This window comes from Cervus elaphus, chromosome 8 (assembly GCF_910594005.1).
Source record: "Cervus elaphus chromosome 8, mCerEla1.1, whole genome shotgun sequence".
NCBI lineage: Eukaryota > Metazoa > Chordata > Mammalia > Artiodactyla > Cervidae > Cervus > Cervus elaphus.
In genome coordinates, this window is record NC_057822.1 from 15,235,824 (window position 1) to 15,260,572 (window position 24,749).

At 44.4% G+C, this 24,749-nt stretch overlaps 1 protein-coding gene and 1 pseudogene across 3 annotated transcripts in view; both read right to left on the minus strand.

The window, feature by feature from the left end:
- The window catches only part of PHC2 (polyhomeotic homolog 2), a 114,457-nt gene that overhangs the window by 54,114 nt on the left and 35,594 nt on the right, over nucleotides 1-24,749 (minus strand). The window lies entirely within an intron of this gene.
- On the minus strand, nucleotides 23,710-24,671 carry LOC122698529 (annotated as a pseudogene). Its single transcript, XR_006342359.1, has one exon. The product of XR_006342359.1 is annotated as a prefoldin subunit 5-like (transcript).

Here is a 24,749-nt window from a genome sequence, read left to right on the forward strand (position 1 = left end):
AAACTCCAGTACTTTGGCCACCTGATGCGAAGAGCTGACTCATCTGAAAGGACCCTGATGCTGGGAAAGATTGAGGGCAGGAGGAGAAGGGGACAATAGAGGATGAGATGGTTGGATGGCATCGCCGACTCAATGGATATGGGTTTGGGTAGACTCCAGGAGTTGGTGATGGACAGGGAGGTCTGGAATGTTACCGTTCATGAGGTTGCAAAGAGTCGGACACAACTCAGTGACTGAACTGAACTGAACTGATGGGAGTTCAATATTTAGCTTTTTGAGGAACTACCAAACTGCTTTCCTTAACTTCATTCTTTGATATTCCTGTTGTCCCTGCACCATTTGTTGAGTTGTCTCTGTTCTTGGGCTCACACAATTTTCCCACTGTTTCTCAATGTGGCATATGGACACCCATGAGCTGACCCTGCCTGTCTCCCCGGCCCCATTTTCCATACCACACAGTCACTGGGAACAGCATGATTCCAAAAGACTTGAAGTTTTGGACATCTAGCTATTTCTGACCTCCGTGCTTTTACTTACGTTGTTCCCTCCTCCCTGAAATGCCCACCTTCCATTTGTCACTTAACGAGCTCCTCAGATCATCAGAACAACCTGAGTCTCTTCTGTAAAAATTTTACTGAACACAGATTCCTCTGACATTTCTCTTGCTTCCTTCAAACTAGGTTTTAATTTCTCCCTTAGAGCCATCCAGTTGGGTGGCTATTCCATGACACTTTGTGCTTACCTCTCTCCTAGCACTTGTAATGTCATGTCACATGAAACTGATCTGCTTATATGTGTCTTTCTCACTAGACTCTGAACTTCTGGGGAACGAGGATCATATTCTGTTTTCCCATTTATACCTACTGTTTTATTTCATAAATGTTTGTTGAACAAAATTGCTTGAAACATACCACACTCTATCCTACTTCTCGCTAGAAAACTTCACTTAATTTCTATCTCATCTACAGAATTCTTACCAATTCCTTTAAAGCATATAACACTGGTGGTTTAATTTCAGTACCTTCCATCAGTAGTATCTGCACTAAAAACTGAGCACCTATTATGTATCAATCACTATAGTAGATTCTTTATATATATACACGATCTCCCTTATGGGGTAGGTATTATCTCAATTTTATCAGTGAAGAACTTATCAAAGTAACTTATCTAAGGTCATCACAGAATTAGGATGCAAAACCCAGTCTGACTCCGAAGCCAGAGCTCTGGTACTACACCCTCTGAGATGTCATCCGTGATCTCATCTTGAGCAATTATTTCAATGACACTGCCAAAGTCTATACCAGAGCATACTAGATTTTCAGAGCTGACAAAGAATTGTGGTCACTGAATTTAACCCCTAATTATTAATTAATGTCTATTAAATATTGCATACTTACAAAACAACCTCTCTCTGTATATAATGTGGGCTTCCCAGGTAGCTTAGCGGTAAAGAATCTGCCTGCCAATGCAGGAGACGGGAGTTCATCCCTCAGTTAGGAAAATCCCCTGGAGTAGGAAATGGCAACCCACTCCAGTAGTCCTGCCTGGGAAATCCTGTGGACAGAGGAGCCTAGCAGGCTACAGTCCATGGGGCTGCAGAGAGTTAGACATGACTGAGGGACTGAGCATGCATGTATATAACATACAAAGGATAATACACAAGGGCACTCACCAATCCATTTAAGAAATCAAACATTACTATAATCCCCCTTGTTTTCCCTATGCAAAAACTGAAGCCTAGGGTTTGGGAAAGTGAGTCACTTAAGGAGACTGGGCTCTGCTGACTGTCCTCCAGAAGCATGGACATGGAGGCACCCCTGGCAAACCTACTGGACCTGTGGTTGAATTTACTCAACTGGAGGACTGGAGTTTGTCCTAAGGAGAAATCTGAAGCTAGGGTCCTGCCATACGACACTTTCTCACTGGTCTCTAGGTGGAAAGGAACTAGGGTTAGAAAGAAACAGAATTAATTAGTAAGTGTAGAACAATATAGCAGCTTTTAGACTTTTTCAACTACAGTCCCCTCTTTGAAGCCAAGCTTGCAGGGCCTTCTACCCCGAAGCCCTGCTCTGTGGGGAGCGGCAGATGCTCTGAAGGCTCCTGGGAGCCACAGAGGCACGAGTGGAGTCTCCTTACACCCCCACCCTGGGGCCCCACATGAGAAAATCCGAACACTTTAAACTTAACTCGGCTTTCAACATTTCACATACCCTTATTCAATTTCCTTTTCAGTTCCTACCCTTAGTCCTCCCTTCTCCTAACTAGTTCCTTATTTCTCCCCCAAGGCCACCCATCCCTGTGGACTCCCACTGCAAACCCAGCCAGATCTGATTAATGGCTAACGTCTAGAACAGGTAGTCTGTTTTTCTCTGGGTTCCAACTCACCGTGTGGTTTTGTGCGAGCTGGCGCTCTGAAGGCTGTGATTGGTACTTTAGTCAATTTCCCCTTCCCCACCGTGAGGGACCACTTTGAATGATATGCTGACTGTAACCGGCTCTGATAGTGATCTGATTACAGGTCCCTGCTGCCCAGAGGGCCTGAGACCAGCAGCTGGAGAAACACTGATGGTTCTGCCCTCCCAGGAGCCACCAAGTCTGGGGAACACTAGGCTTTTGTCCCAAGGGTCAGAGAAATAAATCCATTTGCTGCGGATTACAGCTGTGACAGGGGTTCCAGGGAAGAAGAGGGGAAGAAACTGAAAACAGAGCTCTCCAAATGGAGCTTAAAGCCTTGAGGGGGTGGAGTGGGGTCGGCTTTCCCTAATGGAAGTGGAGACTGACTGATGGGAGATGAGCAGTCTAGTGCCCCTCAGAGGCTGCTGGCTCGGGGATGGGGAGTTTGAAGAGGCAGGGGACAGTGCTCTTTGCTGCGGATCTGCCTCTCCTCTGGCTGCCTCTCTGTCCAGGTACAAGTCAGTGTTAGCAAAGTGTTCAAGCACTCTAGACTCAGGGGCCCGAAAGAAGAACTCCTTGCACCTCCCTACAGTTTCTGCATCAACATAAGTGTCCTGATTTGCACTAATGTGATTATGCCTCTGGCAGCTGTCTGAGGTTACTGATATACTGGAAGCAGCCCAAATGGATTTAGCTCAAACTGCTGCGAAAAGTCCTCTCTCCCCAGTCCCCTGTATGTTGTCTCCTTTAGTGTCTCTAGAAACCCAAGTACATAAAAGAAGGCCCACAAAGGCAGAAATGAAGGATGAGAGTTTAAAACTGGTCATGTAGTCCTAGCCATCAAAATAGAATAATTTCACTGTGAAAAAGAACCCAACAAATAAAAAAAAAATTTTTTTAAGAGACGCACTGAGAGATGCGGTTTCGATTCCTGGGTTGGGAAGATTCCCTAGAGGAGGAACTGGCAACCCACTAGGTATTCTTACTTGGAAAATTCCATAGACAGAAGAGTCCACAGGGTCACAAAGGGTTGGACAAGACCAAGCATGCCCATGGGATGCATCTCTTTTATTTTGTACTTGGAAATAATTTTAGATTTATAAAAAAGTTAGGAGAATAGGCAAGAGCTCCCATATACTCTTATAAACCACAGTTTAATCATCAAAACCAGGAAAGTCACATAGATACACTGTTATTAAACAAATTACAGACCATATTTGGTCCTCCTTTTAGTCCTTGGAATGGGCTTCCCTGGTAGCTCAGTCAGTAAAGAAACTGCCTGCAGTGCAGAAAGCCCGGGTTTAGTCCCTGGGTCAGGAAGATCCCTTGGAGAAGGAAAGGTCAACCCACTCCAATATTCTTGCCTGGAAAATCCTATGGACAGAGGAGCCTGCTGGGTTTCAGTCCATGGGGTCACAAGAGTCAGACATGACTTAGCGACTAAACCACCACTGGTCCTGGATGCCACATAGTATTTGACTGTCACGCTTCCTCAGTCTCCTCTGACCTGTGACAGTTCAGTCCTGTCCTGTCTTTCATGCCATTGACATTTTTTGATGAGAGCTGGTCAATTATTCTCCAGACTGTCCTTCAATGTGAGTTTACTTGGTGGTTTTCTCTTTTATCCTCATGATTACATTGAGGTTCAGAGAAGGCAATGGCACCCCACTCCAGTACTCTTGCCTGGAAAATCCCATGGATGGAGGAGCCTGGTGGGCTGCAGTCCATGGGGTCACTAAGAGTCAGACATGATTGAGCGACTTTACTTTCAATTTTCACTTTCATGCATTGGAGAAGGAAATGGCAACCCACTCCAGTGTTCTTGCCTGGAGAATCCCAGGGACAGAGGAGCCTGGTGGGCTGCCGTCTGTGGAGTCGCAGAGAGTCGGACACGACTGAAGCGACTTAACAGCAGCAGCAGCAACAGATTGAGGTTAGCCTTTTTTCAGCAAAATACCACAGAAGTGCTGCTGTGCCCTTCCCGATACCTCATCTCCAGGGTGACATGTTATTGATAGGTCTATTATTGGTGACGTTCATCTCAGTTACTTGGTTGAGGCCAGGACTCTATAAATTTAAATGACCAAACTTTTTCTGAAAGCTCATTGTTTCCTTTGTAATTTATAGACGGCAGACTCTATCAAGTGTTTCTATAACAAGCTGGTGCTAGTTGGCTGAAGAATATGAAGGGGAAAAAGAATTTGATCTCTTTTGAGAGGAACATCCAGTTAATGCCACATTATGTCAGCCCTGGGTGTTTGGGGATGGAGGCAGCCTTAGTCCTACTGCTCTAGGACAGGGCACCCATATAGCCTGCATCTTTTGTGGCAGGACCGGCACCTTTTGAAACGGGCCTGAGAGCAAATATTTGAGGCTCTGCTGTGACCACTTAGCTCCGCTGTGCAAAAGCAGCCACGGACAAGCCCTAAGAAGAGTGTGGCTGTATCCCAATAAAATATTAGTTACAAAAAAGGAGGTAGGCTGGGTTTGGCACGTGGCCTGTAGTTTTCAGGGCCCCTGATTTGTGCAGACCCACGTGGCTGGCTATGCACCAGCAGCAGGTTGGCTAACAGCATGGGCTCTGGTGTTAGGAAGACCAGATTCAAATTCTAAGCAGGCTATACATTAGCCACGTGTCCTTGGGCAAGTTATATCATCTATTGGGTCTCAGTTTCTTCAGCAGAGAAATGAGATCCCATTTCCCTCACAGGCTGGTTCTGTGGGGTAAATGAGATATCTGTAAAGCACCGAGAGCCACACTTAGCAAATAGTAAGCACATGATGAATGAGAGGAGGCAAGCCTGATTTGGGATTTGGAGAATGATGACTTTAAACATGGTCAATAGTGAAGATCCCAGAGGTTGTTTTTGTCATCAGTCACAGTCACATTCAAAAGTCTCCTTATAAAGAACCATGGTCTGGTCTGTTTTACCTGTTTACACTTGTGCCTCTTTTTAAAAGGGCATTTTTCCAGACGGCTCTTTGGGAACAGAAGATTTAGATGGTCAATCTCTGTAGTAAGAATGTGCGCTCTCGAACCAGCCTGCCTGGGCTCCACCTTCAGCTTCTCAGTTTGACTCCAAGAAAGTTAGGAAGTCCTCCCCCCCGCCCCATCCAGGCTTAGATCTCCTCAACTGTAAAACTGGGGCAATGACATCACCTTGTAGGGTTGTTTGGAGTATTAGATGAGTTAATATAGAGACAGCAGTTAGATACGTAACTGGCACTTAGTAAACTCTTAATAAATGTTTTTGCTGCTATCATGATTATTATTAATTGCTATTATTATTAACATTATTAAAGGTTCTTCAGTCTTAACTCTAGGGTTTGAAGATGGATGCTCTTCTATTGGTTTCCCAGAAGACAAACACACAGACAAACTTGAATCCAGTTGTTACATTAAGTTGGTGCCTAATGTTAGGACATTCAGCTCTTTAATTTCCCAGCCAAACATCATACACTGTATCCGTGTCCTTTATTCTCTCACTTCAAACACTCCTTGTTATGGGCTGAACTGTGTTCTCTCAAAAAGATGCCCAATTCCTAACCCCAACACGTCAAAAGGAGGCCTCATTTAGAAGCAATGTAGATATAATTAACTAACATGAGGTCATACCTGCATAGGGTAGGCCCCTCATCCAATATGACTGGTGTCCTTACGAAAGAGTGCAGTGTGAAGGGGCAGACACACAAGAAGGGAAGGCAGCCATGTGAAGATGTGGGCAGAGTGGTGTAATGTTTTCATAAACCAGGGGACACCTGGGGTCACCAGAAGCTAGGAAGAGGCAAGGAAGCCTGTCAGGGGGAGCATGGCCCTGCTGACCTGAAATAACACCCTGACTTTGGACTTATAATCCCCGGAACTGCGGGACAACTCTGGGACACAGTGTCTGTAGTTTGAATAGCCTCCTAGACTATGGCACAGACTCAAAACAGAGTAGGTGGTTGTTGTTTAGTTGCTAAGTTGTGTCCGGCTTTTTGCAATCTCATGGGCTGTAGCCCACCAGGTTCCTCTATCCATGGAATTTTTCAGGCAAGAATACTGGAGTGGGTTGCCATTTCCTCCTCCAGGGAATCTTCCCAATCCAGGGATCGAACCAGCGTCTCTTGTATCTCCTGCATTGCAGGTGGATTCTTTATCCACTGAGCCATCGTAGGGTAAAAGAAGACTTTTTTATGAGAAAAAGATACTTCAATTTCCACCAATAACCTCAAATTTAGAAAACTCTTCCTTTGTATGTCCGGGGACAAAGTAAACTCTACCTGATGGTTTCAGTCAGTTCTCCCCTGTGTAGTTTTAGCAGAATTCTGCATTCCTGGGATTTATACATAGAAGTCTCAGGAGCCAAGGCTATAAAAAGACCTCTATTAAAAACCTCTTCATACTAAGTTTCTCCACCAAGCTCACAGTCCCCCCCCCCCCCATTTCTAAAGCATTCCATTTTCTGCCACCCCATCTCGGCCTTGAACTGGCCTGATGTTGGGTTATGTCACAGTAGGCTAGTCTGTCTGCTATTGCTACTTTCTCACAAGCATAACTGAGCTAGGACAGAGATTAGGGAAAATTAGCCAGGCTTTCAAAGTAATTGTTCAAGGACATGGACATTTACCTACAAAGATTTGTTTTTTTTCTGGTTGCGCAGAGTCTTTGCTGCAGGGTGTGTGTGTGTGTGTGTGTGTGTGTGTGTGTGTGTGTGTGTGTGTGTGTGTGTGTGTGTGTGTGTGTGTGTGTGTGTGTGAAGGGCTGAGCTTCTCTCGTTGTGGAGCGCAGGCTTCAGAGAGTACGGACGCTCTAGTTGCTGTGTGTGGGCTTGGTACCTCTGAGGCATGTGGGATCTTAGTTCCCCGACCAGGGATCGAACCTGTGTCCCCTGCACTGGAAGGTAGATTTTTAACCACTGGACCACCAAGGACAACCCTCTATAAAGTCTTCACCAGACTTAGTTTCTCTTCTTGTCCTACCCTCCAAACTGGATATACCTTGGATCTACCAGTGGTCCTGTAGCTATCACTTGACTCCTGGCATTTGCTCACATTATGAACACCAGGGTCAAGTCTCTTGAAGAAGCAGGGGTGATGTTGGGGAACTGCCACTTGAACATGCTCCCCCCAGAGCTTACTCCGAAAGTGTAGCCTTCCTCCTTTAGAGTTTCCTTTTATGTCCCCTATGAGGAGCTTAAAAAATGGGTCTTTGAGATATTATAGAGAGATAGATGGCCTGGGGTAGAGTGATATCTCCTGTCATGAAGATTCTTGGTCTGTATGTGAATGATCTTTTATGCACTAGGAGGCCAGTGGCCTTAGATCTGGTGCTGGTAACTGATAATTTTTGCCAATCTGGGGGTACCTGCTTAGTGATAGGAGCCTGAAATGCATGATCTTATTTATTCCTCACAATAAACCTATGACACAGGGATTATGTCTTCATTCTTCCCACAAGAAAACTGAGGTTCAGAGCAGTCTAAGAAGTTACATGAGGCCATGGAGCTTGCAACTGGTGTGTGCAGGGTCTGAAACCAGGGTTGCAAGTCTACATACAAATGGCAGAGTGACTTATGTGTACTCCAGTCTCGGTCTCTCTGGGCCAGTGAATTTCTTACCAATTTAACTTGGCTCCTATGGCCTTCTATCTGATAGACTGTCTCACAGGTGTTATCTCAAGCAGGGGGTCAGTCCATAGCAGATCTGTCAACCGTAACTCTCCCCAGGCTTGCCTCTGTGTACCCCAGAAATCACACCTGGATTTAGGGTGTGTCTAACGTTTATAAGCCTTTCCTGTACCTATTTTCAGAGAGTTATCTTATTTAGATATAAGTCTGGTCCTGCTCGCAGTGTTTACAAAATCATTTGGGGGATGAAGGATACATACCTTTCCTGAAAGCCCTCTATGTGCCAGGCACAGTCTCAGGGAGCAGCATGATTTAGAAGAAAATAGAAAGAGTTCTGTATTCAGAGAAGGCTACTTCCATTCCTGCCTCTGCTCTAGCTGGGAAACCTTAGGTTACTTAAGTCCACGGGACTCAGTTTCCTCATTTGTAAACAGTGCTACTGATAGAGATTTTTAAGACTGATTGGGAAAAGTGAATAATAAAATGCAAGTACAGTGTGCAGCACAGAATAGGCACTTAATAATGATCAGCCTCCCTCACCCACTTACTCTTTCTGGCATTGTTTTGGAGTAGTAACTACTGATTATTACTGCTGAGGAATCAGGGTAATAAAAACAAAGACACTTTGCTGACAAAGGTTTGTATAGTCAAAGCTATGGTCTTTCCAGTAGTCATGTACGGATGTGAGAGCTGGACCATAAGGAAGGCAGAGTGCAGAATAATTGATGCTTTTGAACTGTGGTGCTGGAGAAGACTCTTGAGAGTCCCTTGGAAAGCAATGAGATCAAACAAGTCAATCTTAAAGGAAGTCAACCCTGAATGCTCTTTGGAAAGACTGATGTTGAAGCTGAAGCTCCAATAGTTTGGTCACCTGATCCATTTGGAAAAGACGCTGATGCTGGGAAAGATTAAAATCAGAAGGAGAAGAGGGCGACAGAGGATGAGATGATTGGATGGCACCACGGATTCAATGGACAGGAACTTGGGCACACTTCTGGAGATGGTGAGGGACAGGGAAGCCTGGCGTGCTACTGTCCATGGGGTTGTGAAGAGTTGGACGTGATTTGGCAACTGAAAAACAACAACCACTGCTGAGGAACCTGCTGAGGAAGTGGGTTCTGAGAAGTCAACTGGCTTGTCCAAGATCACACAGCTATTAAATGGCATAAACCAGAACAGTCTGAATCTAGAACTCAAGTGTGAACTGTCATATGGGAGCTCCTTGAATGTGGAGAAGGGAAGACCCTCAACAACTAGGGCTTTTAACCCTTTACAATTATTGAACATACTCCTATTCTAGGCTTGATTATAAACTTTTCCCCAGCATCCTAAAAGCCCCTTTCTCAAATCTAAGGTATTTTCTTCCTAAGCAAAGGGTGGGGGAAAAAAGGAAAAAGAAATCCCACCACACTTACAGGTGAAACTGGAAGAGGTGATAACGATGTAGATTTAACCACGGTATGTATGGTGTGTATATGTGTGAGAGGGGCAGGTTCACGCATGTGCACTCGTGCACATGTGCGCTGGGAAGGCAGGCGGAAAGTAAGAGACCAGAAGCTTATTGGTGTCTGTTATTTTTAGATTAAGTACCCCACACAATCCCAGGCTCTGAGTGGTAACAGTGCTTTAGAAAACCAGAGAGTAAGTGATCAATAAACACTGTTCTTACACAGACGTAGAGAAGAAATGTATGGATACCAAGGGACGGGGTGGGATGAACTGGGAGATTAGGATTGACATATATGCACTACTATGCATAAAATAGACAACTAATGAGTTAACACTCGCTATAACCTACTTTACAGCACAGGGAACTCTAATGCTCTCTGGTGACCTAAATGGGAAGGAACTCTAAGAAAGAGGGGATATATGTATACATATAACTGATTCACTTTGCTGTATGGCAGAAACTGACACGACATTGTAAAACAACTATACTCCAACAAAAATGAACAGAAACATGAAAATAAAAATGGGTCGTGGAGCTACTTTTCATGCAGTGATCGGCTGGTCAGTTCGCAAGGTGTCTGGATGAGTACTCAGCCAACATTATCCTGTGAACAGGTATTGAGCCTCCTTCCTCCACGCCCTCCTCCCACCCCCTTTGGAACAGCTCCCTCCTTAAGCCCTCGCTGCTTTGGCCCAGCCCACCAGTTAAAGGACTCAGCCATTCCTAACAGCCTTTCTCTTGCTGTGCGTCTGCCCTAGCAACTTGTCCTGGCAGCCAGTTCAGAGATTTGGGATCACAAAGCAATTCAGAGTTTCCCCCACTCCCACACCCATCCCCGCCCCAGCCCAGCTGTTTCACTCATTTGTCCCAAAGAATAGCCTTTAATTGCTATTAACATTCCCCTCGAGCAGAAACACACAGCATGTCTGTGGTCAGCCTATGGTCTACTGTCACCGCCAGTCTTTTGCTTCCTATGTATTTGGAATATTATGTTCTATCCCATTTAATACCTATATGTTTGCTTTACTTCCTTTGGCATACCTGCTGGCTTTTAGCTTCTGGTATTTTTGGACCATCTTGCTACTCTTTGCAGAAGAAAACTATCTAAATAGGGGTAGATCCTCTTCAACCTTCTACTCTTTCCAGGCAAGTGTACATTTACCTTAATTTCCCCCTCATAATTATCAAACTTTGGTAGCTAATTGTAATAGCTAGAATAGGACTACAGAGTGGAAACTGTGAGGAGACAGACTTCAACAGAAAAAAAGTGCTTACTAACAGGTGGAGTTGTTAAAAGTGGAGTGGGCTGGTTTGTGAAGAAATGAGTTTTCAGTTGGTGGAGACATTCAAGCAGAGGGTGAGCCATGACGTGTGATCCGTGCAGTGTTGCCTCTAGGGTCTCTCTCTCTTTTTAAAGATTTTTTTTTTAATGTGGACCATTTTTTAAAGTCTTTATTGAATTTGTCATAATATCGTTTCTGTTTTATGTTCTGGTTTTTTGACCACAAGGCATGTGGGATTTTAGCTCCTCAATCAGGGATCAGGGACCAAACCCACACTCCCTGCATTGGAAGGCAAAATCTTAACCAGTGGACCACCAAGGAAGTCCCTCCAGGGTCTCTTTTTAACTCTGGTAGTATGTAACCATGAAAATCTTTTACTGGACACCGAAAATCCAAGTGAAAATTCAAGCTTTTAGTTTATTTTTTAACACTTCCATTTATGAACATTCTAAAATGCTAGTCTTGTTTTTCAAGCAACAGGACAACTCCTAACTGGTTTTCATCATTCTAGTTACTAACAAAAAGAATACATTCCATTAGTGTAGACTTCGTGATTCTCATCATCTACTCAAATAAGAAACTACTGTTCTTATTTTGTGGACATGGCAGCCACAAAGATAGCTAAGTAGAAAGGCTGATCATTTCTTCTGGACCTCAGAACATTGGTTAAACACAAAACTGGCTCACCCAACCAGCACCATCCTCTCCATGTTTGCTGAACAGCTATCATGTGCTTGGGACTGAATGAAACACAAATCAGATATTGACTCTGGAGTTAGCAGTTTATGAGAAAAAAGGGAAAAAGTACATAAAGAAATATAAGAGGAATCGGCAAACATTTTTCTGTAAAGGGCCAGACAGTAAACAGCTCAGGCTCTAAGGACCACATCTGATCTCTGCTGCATACTTCTTATTTGATCTCCCTCCCCCAACCATTTCTAGTCTGCTGATCCCTGAAATCTAATAAGGTGTAAGGTGATAACCTATTGTCGAGTTAGCTAGAAGTTTCACTTGGAGTGGGTCTTCAAAGATGGGTTTGATTGGGACTGGAAGTGGGAAGGTTGCATTCCAAGGGGAAGGAGATTATTCCCATTACACACTGTCCCCTGTTCTCTATTCTTAGAGCAGAGGTTTTCAAGGATTGGTCAGTATCACTTGGGTACTTATTAAAAATGCTAATTTTCAGGCCCACAGTGGTTCCCAAACTTTAGCATACCTGAAAATCCACTGGAGAGTTTGTCAAAACTGACTGCCAATCCCACCTACCTATCTCTGATGCAGGTGGTACCACTATCTTATCATCTCTCAAATCTGTACACAGGGGTTTGGAAGCTTTGCCCTGTACCAGGCTCATGCCCTTTAGTGCACGTACTCAGAAGAGGGCTTTGAGCCACTATTAAGTTGGCTCAACTTATGACAAGGACCACAGCCTTGTCTAACTCAATCAAACTATGAACCATGCAGTGTAGGGCCGCCCAAGACAGACGGGTCATGGTGGAGAGTTCTGACAAAACGTGGTCCATTGGAGAAGGGAATGGCAACCCACTTCAGTATTCTTGCCTTGAGAACCCCATGAACAGTATGAAAAGGCAAAAAGATATAACACTGAAAGATGAACTCCCCAGGTGGGTAGGTGCCCAATATGCTACTGGAGAAGAGTGGAGAAATAACTCCAGAAACAATGAAAAGATGGAGCCAAAGCAAAAACAACGCCCATTTGTGGATGTGACTGGTGATGGAAGTAAAGTCCAACGCTATAAAGAACAATATTGCATAGGAACCTGGAATGTTAGGTCCATGAATCAAGGTAAATTGGAAGTGGTCAAATAGGAGATGACAAGAGTGAACATTGACATTTTAGGAATCAGTGAACTAAAATGGACGGGAATGGGCAAACTCAGTTCAGATGACCATTATATCCACTCCTTGGACAAGAATCCCTTAGAAGAAATGGAGTAGCCCTCATAGACAACAAGAGAGTCTGAAATGCAGTACTTGGGTACGCGCCCCTTTCTGAGTACACGCACTAAAGGGCATGAGTGTGGTGCAGGGCAAATGATCTCTGTTCGTTTCCAAGGCAAACCATTCAATATCACAGTAATCCAAGTCTATGCCCCAACCACTAATGCCCAAGAAGCTGAAGTTGACTGGTTCTATGATGACCTACAAGACCTTCTAGAACTAACACCCCAAAAAGATGTTTCATCATAGGGGACTGGAATGCAAAAGTAGGACATCAAGAGATATCTGGATTAACAGGCAAGTTTGGCCTTGGAGTACAAAATGAAGCAGGGCAAAGGCTAATAGAGTTTTGCCAAGAAAATGCACTGGTCGTGGCAAACACCCTCTTCCAACAACACAAGAGACAATTCTACACTTGGGTATCACCAGATGGTCAATACTGAAATTAGATTGATTATATTCTTTGCAGCCAAAGATGGAGAATCTCTATACAGTCAGCAAAAACAAGACTGGGAGCTGACTGTGGCTCAAATCATGAACTTCTTACTGCAAAATTAAGACTTAAATAGAAGAAAGTAGGGAAAACCATTAGACCATTCAGGTATGACCTAAATCAAATCCTTTATGATTATACAGTGGAAGGGACAAATAAGATTCAAGGGATTAGATCTGATAGACAGAGTACCTGAAGAACTATGAATGGTTTGTGACATTGTACAGAAGGCAGTGATCAAGACCATCCCCAAGAAAAAGAAATGCAAAAAAGGCAAAATGGTTGTCTGAGGAGGCCTTACAAATAGCTGAGAAAAGAAGAGAAGTGAGAAGCAAAGGAGAAAAGGAAAGATACACCCATTTGAATGCAGAGTTCCAAAGAATAGCAAGAAGAGATAAGAAAGCCTTCCTCAATGATCAATGCAAAGAAATAGAGGGAAACAACAGAATGGGAAAGACTAGAGAGCTATTCAGGAAAATTAGAGATACCAAGGGAACACTTCACGCAAAGATGGGCATAATAAAGGGCAGAAATGGTACGGACCTAGCAGAAGCAGAAGATATTAAGAAGAGGTGGCAAGAATATACAGAAGAACTATACAAAAAAGACCTTCATGACCCAGGTAACCACGATGGTGTGATCACTCACCTAGAGCCAGACATGCTGGAGTGTGAAGTCAAGCAGGCTGTAGGAAGCATCACTATAAAGCTAGCAGAGGAGATTGAATTCCATTTCAAATCCTAAAAGATGATGCTGTGAAAGTGCTGCACTCAATGTGCCAGCAAATTTGGAAAACTCAGCAGTAGCCACAGGACTGGAAAAGGTCAGTTTTCATTCCAATCCTGAAGAAAGACATTACAAAAGAATGTTCAAACTTACTGCTCAATTGCACTCATCTCACATGCTAGCAAAGTAATGCTCAAAATTCTTTAAGTGAGGCTTCAACAGTATGTGAACTGAGGACTTTCAGATGTTCAAACTGGATTTAGAAAAGGCAGAGGAACCAGAGATGAAATTGCCAACAACCACTGGATCACAGAAAAAGGAAGAGAGTTCCAGGAAAACATCTACCTCTGCTTTATTGACTACACCAAAGCCTCTGACTGTGTGGATCACAATAAACTATGGAAAATTCTTAAACAGATGGGAATACCAGACCACCTGACCTGCCACCTGAGAAATCTGTATGGAGGTCAAGAAGCAATAGTTAGAACTGGACGTGGAACAGTGGACTGGTTCCAAATTGGGAAAGGAGTATGTTAAGGCTGTATATTGTCACCCTGCTTATTTAACTTATGTGCAGAGTACATCATGCAAAATGTTGGACTGGATGAAGCACAAGCTGAAATCAAGATTGCTGGGTGAATATCAATAACCTCAGATGCAGATGGCACCACCATTATGGCAGAAAGTGAACAGGAACTAAAGAGTCTCTTGATGAAAGTGAAAGAGGAAAATATAAAAGCTGGCTTAAAACTCAACATTCAGAAAGTTAAGATCATGGCATCTGGTCCCATCACTTCATGGCAAATAGATGGGGGAACAATGGAAACAGTGAGAGACTTTACTTTCTTGGGCCCCAAAATCATTGCAGATGGTGACTGCAGCCATGAAATTAAAAGACACTTGCTCCTTGGAAGAAAAGCTATAACCAACCTAGACAGCATATTAAAAAGCAGAGACATTACTTTGTCAGCAAAGGTCCATCTAGTCAAGGCTATGGTTTTTCCAGCAGTCATGTATGGATGTGAGAGTTGGACCATAAAGAAAGCTGAGCACCAAAGAATTGATGCTTTTGAACTGTGGTGTTGGAGAAGACTCTTGAGGGTCCCTTGGACTGCACAGAGATCAAATCAGTCCATCCTAAAGGCAATCAGTCCTGAATATTCATTGGAAAGACTGATGCTAAAGCTGAAACTCTTAATACTTCGGCCACATGATGCAAAGAACAGACTCATTGGAAAAGACCCTGATGCTGGGAAAGACTGAAGGCAGGAGAAGGGGATGACAGAGGATGAGATAGTTCACCGACTCAATGGACATGAGTTTGAGCAAGCTCCGGGAGTTGGTGATGGACAGGGAAGCCTGGTGTGCTGCGGTCCATGGGGTTGCAAAGAGTCAGACACGACTGAGTGACTGATCTGAACCGAAGTTGATGACTTCCTCCTCTGAGGCAGGAGCTTGTTAGGCTCATCTACTGGAGGCAGCTGCTCACTGCTGGCAGCTGTGTGCTTGGGAGGGCATTCCCTTCTGCCTCTTGGTTATTGGCATGCATTCTGTCTTACTCCTGATACATTTGTATATTTTTATCACTGCTACCAAACTGTCCCCACTGAGCTGAGCTGGGGACTACCTCCATTGATCAGGCAAAAAAAGAAAAAAAAGATGGTGCCTTTATTTTGGGATTTAAATGACTTCTAAAAATCCAGATGTGGAACTCAGAGAGACTGAGCTGAGGATGCAGGTAAAGAAGGTAAAGACAAGCCAGAGGGAGGACACAGAGGAATCTCAGAGGAGGCTGTGGGCAACCAGACACGGGAGGAATCATGAATCTGGCAGACAATGAATAGTAAAAGGCAATTAACTTGCTGGGGTTTGTAGCAGCCAACGAAGTGTGCAGTACTCCAGTGGAGAGTCTGGTGTCAGGGCAGGGTCACTGCTAGGGAACTCAAAAAGAGGACAAGATAAGGGAGGTTAGAGGCGGGAAAGCCATCTGGGACTGGCAGGAAGGGAAAGGAAAGTATCTGTAGTCTCCATGGCAACTCCTTACCCGGTGGACATGTCCAGGTGTAGCTGGACACCTGTTAGGGCGTGCCATGCTCTAATGCAAGGAAGTGATCTTGAAAATGATCTAGGTGCTCCAAAGTGCGTGCATGTGTGTGTACAAGCACTCAAGTGTGCCCGGGCACATGCACACACACACTCACACACAAATGTTCTCTTCATATTACTCTTCATTCATCAGCCAATTCCAACTAGGCAGAAGGGTAGGCTGAGGATTGCCTGGCTCAATAACAATAGGACCACATGCCTAAACATTGGTAGGGTCATCACAGACACGATCCCAAACTTCAGTTTATGGGGCTTCCTTAACACATTGGAAAGCACTCTTGGTTTTCCTCTGTTTCACGCCTCATTCACACGCACATTCTCAGGTCTGTTCCTTGCAGGCATCCTGCAGCCATGTGAATGGATGCTTATCTGCCTACACACACTCTCCAGACACATTCATTTGTTCATCACCTGGATTCATTCTCATATATTAAGCACTATCTCCTGCTTCTAAAAATCACTTCAAATGTCAGAGTTGCTTCCATAGCTTCTGTTCCTGCTGTCTGCAGGACCTGCTAGCTTTGTCATTCTCTTAAGAAAGGAAAATTTACCAATACTGGCTTGACTGAGTAAAAGCCCAACCCGAAGCAGATTGTCCTACCGTGGGATGCAGGTGTGTGGCTGTGGTGTCCCCGCCTTCAAGACCATCCCCTTTATCTCTCTTTGTTTCACTCCCTCTCTCTTCCTGCACAATGCTGCAATCACGCACATACTTCGGGCTGGGAAAAAAAAAAAAAGACAGCCTAATTTCCTGATGATTATGTCGTTACCTAGCAACAGCCAATCGGGGGCTGGGCTTTTTGCCTGCAGTATTTCATGCAAATAGTTTGGAGAAATTGCAGGGTAACCCAGGCTGCTTAGTCTGTCTTCTCAGGGGACGCATTACAGAATAAAACCAAGCCAAAGGGGGGTGGCTGAAGCCAGGCACATGCCTGAGATAGCAGGCCATCTGATTGCTTTTCCTTACCCCCTCTGCCCTGTACCTCCTAACAGAACATGAGGGTTGCACAGACAGACACTCACGGAGGCCAAGAAAGTTGAAAAGGGGCTCATTAGCAGCCATCCTTTACCCTGAATCTCTGTACTGATAACTGGAGCCCAGGACAACCTCTGATACTCTGGAAACATACTTTCCTGGGAAGGCAAGAAGGTTGCATTCTCAGTAGCTGTCTGGGCAGGACGTGATGGAGGAGCCTCCACAGCCCTCTGTTCAGAAAGGAGCTAAAACCTCCTGGTTCTAGGCTGATTTAAGAGCCTCATCTATGTACCACATCTTCTTTATCCATTCATCTGTTGACAGACATTTAGGCTGCTTCTATGTCCTGGCTATTGTAAATACAGCTGCAGTGAACACTAGGATATATGTGTCTCTTTGAATTTGGTTTTCTCAGGTGAAGTACGTCAGAAAGAGAAAAATAAACATAGTATATGAATGCCTGTATATGGAATCTAGAAAGATTTTACAGATGAGCCTGTTTGCAGGCCTGGAAGACAGACACAGATATAGAGAACAGACATGTGGACACAGTGGGGGAAGGGAAGGGTAGGCTGGATTGGGAGAGCAGGATTGACATATATACACTGCTGTGTTAAAATAGATAGCTAGTGGGAACCTGTATAGCACAGGGAACTCAGCTTGGTGTTTGCTGACCCTCTAGGGTGGGATGGGGGGATGGGAGGGAGAATCAAGAGGGAGGGGAGATATGGTTACATATAGCTGATTCACTACATTATTTAGCAGAAACTAACACAACATTATAAAGCACTCATACTCCAATAAATTTTTTTTTTTTTTTAAACAGCCTCATCTGTGCTCATGTTGGCCTGTCTCACATGGGAAAGCCCACTGTTCACAGCTGCATTCTTCCTGGTGCATGTGTGCTAAGTCACTTCAGTCATGCCTGTCTCTTTGCGCCCCCATGGACTGTAGCCCTCCAGGCTCCTCTGTCCATGGAATTCTCCAGGCAAGAATACTAGAGTGGGTTGTCATTCCCTTCTCCAGGGGATCTTCCCAAACCAGGGATTGAACCTGGGTCTCCTGAATTGCAGGCAGATTCTTTACCATCTGAGCCACCGGGGAAGCCCACTGACAAATTCTTATTCAAAGGGTTGAACAATGACTGAAGATACCTCTCTCAGAAGACCTCCTTAAAGAGATCTTTGTTGTTGTTTTCCCAATAAGGATTGAGTATTTGATATAAAACAATTGTCAGGAGTCACAGACACCAGCTTTCTGCAAGGCTCAGGGGCTGGTTCACTCAGATCTAAAACTGGGGTCATAAAAGGTGAACTCAGGAGACAGAGAGTCCAGGTCTCTCCCCTGGGGGAGTAAGCCAGGCTTCAGATGGTAGGGATCAGATTTCAGTGATTTTGTTTTGTTGTCATTGTTGACTCAATGCTTAGTACTCAGCTGCTGGATAGCTCCTTACTATTGTCTCAGCCAGCAGTCTCACAAAGGTGTGTTGTTGGTCACATGGTGAACAGACAGAGCAGCCTGAGTTACCACTGGGATGGAAAACCAACTCAGAATCATTATATTGCTGACTTACAGCTTTTACATATTTGTAAGACAAGAGATAATTAGACTTTAGTCGTTGCAGGGAGGTGGTGACAGCTTTCCAACCCCTGACACTCACAGCCTCACCATCCAGAGCCCTATTATGGAACCAAAGAAAAGAACTGTCAATCTGCCTTTGTTCAGAAAAGCAAGGGTTAAGGAATCTCATTCATCTAGGGGGCTGGAAATTCTCTTCCCATCCCAATCCTATGGTGAATTTCAGAAAATTCTTGGAGTCAGGCACTTTTATCCTTCTTGGAAATCACACTATAAGCCCCATTTTATAGAAGAGGAAACTGATGAGTAGCTTGGCCAAGTGATACAAGGTGGGGCAGCTGGGACCAGAAAGCTGGTTTTTCACTCTGAAGCCTGCACTATGACATTCAGATCATCCTAGACCACACCCAGGCCTTTATAGCAGGAAAAATAAAGGAAAAAAGGAAACAGCAACAGAAAGCCACTTTTCAAAGTTAAAAAAAAATCCATTTGCATTTAATATAGTGCAGTATGGGGCTTTCCAGGTAGTGCAGTGGTAAAGAATCTGCCTGACAATACAAAAGATGCAGGAAACATGGGTTCGATCCCTGGGTTGGGAAGATTCCCTGGAGGAGGAAATGGCAACCCATTCCAGCATTCTTGCCTTGAAAATTCCATGGACAGAGGAGCCTGGCAGGCTGCAGTCCATGGGGTCACAAAGAGTCGGACATGACTGAACAACTGAGCCCGCACATGCATAGTGCAATATGTCTCCAGTGATTCTTACCTCTGGCGGCACATTAGAACCACCAGATGATTATTTCAGACATACTTGCACCTAAGCCCCAATCCAGATTAATTAAGAATTTCTGAGGATAAGGGGGAGGCATTGTGTTTTAAAAGCTTTCCAAGCACAACTGCTCTGGAAAATGGTCTGGTAATTTCTTATAAAACTGAACATATACCTACCCTAAAACTCAGAAATCCCATTCTTAGGAGTTTATTCCAGGAAAATGAAAACATTTGTCCATAAAAGTCTTATACAAACATGTTCCTAGCTGCCTTAGTCATACTAGCTAAAAAACTGTGATATATCCATACAATGGAATACTATTCAGCAATAGAAAGGAACAAGCTATCAATACAGGCAATACCTCAGATGAACCTCAAAGATGTTATGCTGGATGAAAGAAACCTTACACAAGAGTGCATACTATATGGTTCCACTTACATGAAATTCTAGAAATGGGAAAAATTAACCTAGGGTGGGCAAAATCAGACTGGTGATTACCTCTGGAAGTGGGGTGTGGTGGATAACTGGGCAGGGGGGACTTCTAGGGTGAATGGCAATGTTTTATATGGTGATAGGGGTTGATATTACATTAATGTACATTATATGTATACATGTATACATATACATGTTGTATGTATCTGTCAAAACTTACAGAATGGTGTACTTCAGATCTGTGCATTTCATTATACATATATTTTTCCTCAAAAGAAAAAAGAATTATTGAACTCTTATTAATGACATGCACGCTGAAGGAGCTCCCTGGTGGCTCTGATGGTGAAGTGTCTGCCTGCAATGAGGGAGACCTGGGTTCGATCCCTGGGTCAGGAAGATCTCCTGGAGAAGGAAATGGAACCCACTCTAGTACTCTGGCCCAGAAAATCCCATGGATGGAGGAGCCTGGTAGGCTACAATTCATGAGGTTGCAAAGAGTTGGACATGACTGAGTGGCTTCACTTATGCTCAAGTGTTTAGGGGTGAAGCGTTCTGATGCCTGCAACTTACCTTAAAATTGCATAAAATAGAAGATGGACTCATAATGGATAGGTGGATGGACGGTTGGATAGATATGTGATAAGGCAAGTATGGTAAGATGCTAACTATAGAATCTAGATGAACATACATATATAATATTCACTGTATCAGTTCAGTTCAGTTCAGTTGCTCAGTCATGTCCGACTCTTTGCGATCCCATGAACCGCAGCACGCCAGGCCTCCCTGTCCATCACCAACTCCCGGAGCTTGCTCAGATCCAAGTCTGTCGAGTTGGTGATGCCATCCAACCATCTCATCCTCTTTCATCCCCTTCTCCTCTTGCCCTCAATCTTTCCCAGCATCAGGATCTTCTCAAATGAGTCAGTTCTTCACATCAGGTGGCCAAAGTATTAGAGTTTCAGCTTCAACATCAGTCCTTCCAATGAACACCTAGGACTGATCTCCTCCAGGATGGACTGGTTGGATCTTCTTGCAGTCCAAGGGACTCTCAAGAGTCTTCTCCAACACCACAGTTCAAAAGCATTAATTCTTCAGTGCTCAGCTTTCTATATAGTCCAACTCTCACATCCATATATGACCACTGGAAAAACCATAGCCTTGACTAGATGGACCTTTTTTGACAAAGTAATGTCTGCTTTTTAATATGCTGTCTAGGTTGGCCATAACTTTCCTTCCAAGGAGTAAGCGTCTTTTAATTTCATGGCTGCAATCACCATCTGCAGTGAATTTGGAGCCCAAAAAATAAAGTCAGCCACTGTTTCCACTGTTTCCCCATCTATTTGCCATAAAGTGATGGGACTGGATGCCATGATCTTAGTTTTCATAATTCTTCCAACTTTTTCATATTTAAAAATTTTTCATAAATAAATACATTTTGGGGGAAAAAGATCCTCGGATGATACCAGTGAGCAGACATTGGGATAAAAGACAAATTTGGAATGTCTTATTGAAAAGTCCAAAATGAATAATGCTATGTGACTAACCTGAGATGACTGTAATCACACCCTTAATACACACACACACACACACACACACACATAGAAAAGAAAAAAAACCTAGAACCCTGGAATAAATGTGCAATTTGAAATAAGACTTCCAAGAGTCAGACTAAATCTTATGGACACCCTATGGCCTACTTCACACTGGACTTAAATAGGACACATCATTTGACATATGGTGTGATGAGACAAAATGTCTGGAATCAGGACACCTCTGGAAAATCTAGGCAATTGGGTGGCTATATTTAAGCTCTAGAATTGGAAAGCTTTAAACTACACTCAGCAAGTATAAGAGTAAAGTGCTATTCACGACTCAGCATTTGACTCAAAAGCCCCTATTCAGCCCCTAATTTTCCTCCAGGGCTTGTACATCTTCTCAGACTGTAATTTTCCCTCCTTAATTTTCTCCCGGTTAGACCACAAATCCACAGGGATCATGCAAGGTCAGGTACCAGAGAGGGAGAAGCTGGTGTGTGGCACCCTGAAGGATCTGAGTGGACAGCTGATTTCAATGGGGTGTAGAGAGTGAGGGGAGGAGTAATGGGGGAAATAATGCCGTCAAGAGCAATATGGACCCCTATTCCCCGAGCTGCTCCATTTATTCTGCGTAATTGCTTCGTTTCCACTGGCGGTGCATCTCCAGATGAATTTCATTACTGGTGCCTTGACTATCATATTGATTACCAGTTTCATCGATTCTTATCTTGCTAATTAGCATATAAATTAGCCATTTGGGGGAAGCATTAGGCAAAATTGAATTTTCTCCTTAATCTTCTTTTAGAAGGTAAATGAAAATGGATGTGGCCTGTTAAGGTCCATGGCCTTACCATGACATGATCTAAGTGCTGTTCACAGCCAAGGCATCCTCTCCTTGGGGCGAGATCAGCCTTCCCACCCCATTGGCTGCCACGGCTGCCATGAGAACCTCTTGGAGTTACCAAGAGAATCTGAGGCAGAGGCTGGATCTGCAAGAGGAGCTGTGTTCCCTTGGAGGAGGCACTCTGCACTGATGGACAACAGTGTCCGCTCCCGCACACATGTGATGCCATGGTGTTTACTTCCAAGGCTGGAACCGAGAATGCCATTCTGTAATTTAGTTCAGCCGTAAGACAAGGGCTCTGGAATCATAATCTTGGTTGGAATGCTTGCTCTGCCCCTTACCAGCTTTGTCATCTTGAGCACTTGAACGTCTCTAAGGCTTAGTGTCCTCATCAGTAAAGTGGGGACAGTCACAATGCTGACTTTATTGGGGGGCTGTGAGGATTAACAGAATGTATTCAGAGCAGTGCTCAGCACAGTGGCCAGCATGCAGCAGAGCTCAGGGAGTGTCAGCACTGTTCAGCAGAGAAGGATCTTAGGAAACCAGGCGCCAGGATTCCCCAGAGGGAGCTCTCAGCCTCAAACCGAAACGTTACTCCAAACTCCCAGGTGTCTAATCCCTAGAATAGGTCATGGGCCATTAGCCAGGCCAACTTGGTTCTTGCTACTCAAGACCTGAGCCTCAGATCAGCAAGATGACATCACGTGGGAGCAGGTTTAACATGAAGACTCTTAGGCCCCATCCTCAATCAGTGGAATCAGAATCTGCCTTGTAACAAGATTCCCGGGGGATTCACATGCATATTAAAACTTGAGAAACACTGTTTTAAGTTATCCCCTGTTATGGACTGAATGCTTGTGTCCCCCACAAATACTTATGTTGAGTCCCTACTTCCTCAGTGTGATGGCATTAGGAGGTAATTAGGATTAGATGAGGTCATGAGGGTGGAGCCCTCACAAACGGGATTAGTACCCTTATAAAAGCCACCAGACCTAGAGGGGTGGGATGGGGTGGGAGGTGAGAGGGAGGTCCAAGAGGGTACACATATGTATACTTATGGCTGGTTCATGTTGATGTATGGCAGAAACCAAGACAATATTGCAAAGCAATTATCCTCCAATTAAAAACAATTAAAAAAAGGGGGGGCACCAGAGAGCTTGCTTCCTCTGCTCTGCTCTCTGCCATGTGAGGATATAAGAAGTCAGCTGACTACAACCCAGAAGAGGGCTCTCCTTGGAACCCTATGATGCTGGCACCCTGACTTCAGTCTTGAGCCTCCAGCGCTGTAAGAAATAAACGTCCGCTGCTTATAAGCCACCAGTTTATGCTATTTTGTCACAGCAGACCAAGCTAAGATAGTCTCTTACTTAATCTTATATGGTTAGAGAAGAATGGGACTTGGAGATTACCGAGTTAGAACATGCAGCTCAGAAAAGTCAGGAAACTTGCCTGGAGTCAGCCCAGGGCAGAGCCCAGACAATCTCGGTCCTCTGACCCTGAGACCGGTCCAAGTTCAGCAGTGCCTCCTGCGGCACATGGCACTGCTTCTATCCCTTGCAGTGGTTTCGGTGGTGGGAGTTTTGACGTTGCCTTGAGATACATCCACTATGGACTTTAGTAGGCCGAGATTCCGTTTCATTTGGAATATTGCATCCCAGTTACTTGAATGGCCTCACCAGAGGATACAGATGTGATGAAGGAAGATACAGAAGCATATTCTTCCAGCCCTTGATCACCTTTGCACACTCCTGCCCTTTAAACTCAGAATGCTTTGGATGAGGACGCACAAGAACTGCTAACAGGGATGCTCCAGAAGTGGTGACTACATGGCTGAGGAGCCTGGGGGCTGAGAGGGTGTCTGTGTGGGGGCTGTTTTCACTTCTTTCAAATATCTTTTTTTTTTTTCCCCCAGCTGGCTCATTTATTAGCATTAAACACAGACCCTCTTCTTCCCCCATTCCAGGAAACCACGTCCACAAAGTCCCAGGGCCCAGAAGCAGGCACCCTCTGCCCCATTCCTGAAACAAGCTCTCAGGCCTGGTGGTAGCCTGAGCTGCTCCCAGGGTTGTGAGCTGCTGAATCTTCTGGCTCATCATCTCCATGACAGCCTGTTTCATGGCGTGCTTCTCCTGCAGAGCTGGCTGGATTTTTTTCCATTTGCTTGGTAAGGAAGTCTATCTTCCTCTTGAAGAAGTCCTTGGCATCCTCAGCTGTCTTCTCTACATAGTAGCCAGTTCCCACATCGATAGGCACATGTTCCACATCATGTAGCTTCCCGGGGACATACATAGAACTCGTCAGTGGTACAAGTAATTCTTTCCCCTCGTTGTTTTTCTTCAACACGTTCAGACAGTCCTTGGCTTCCACATACTTGGTCTGAACCACCTTGAGCTGGGCAATGGACGTGGACAAGAACTCCACTTCCTGGTCCAGCTGGTTCTTGAGCATTTCTAGCTGCGGCAAATTCAGCTCGGTGATATTAACCGACTGTGCCATGTTGGGAAGCTCAAACATCTTTTAAGTTATAAAAATTTTGTTTATATCCTTTATATCTTTTAAATTTTGTTCCCTATGCATGTAAAACATTCA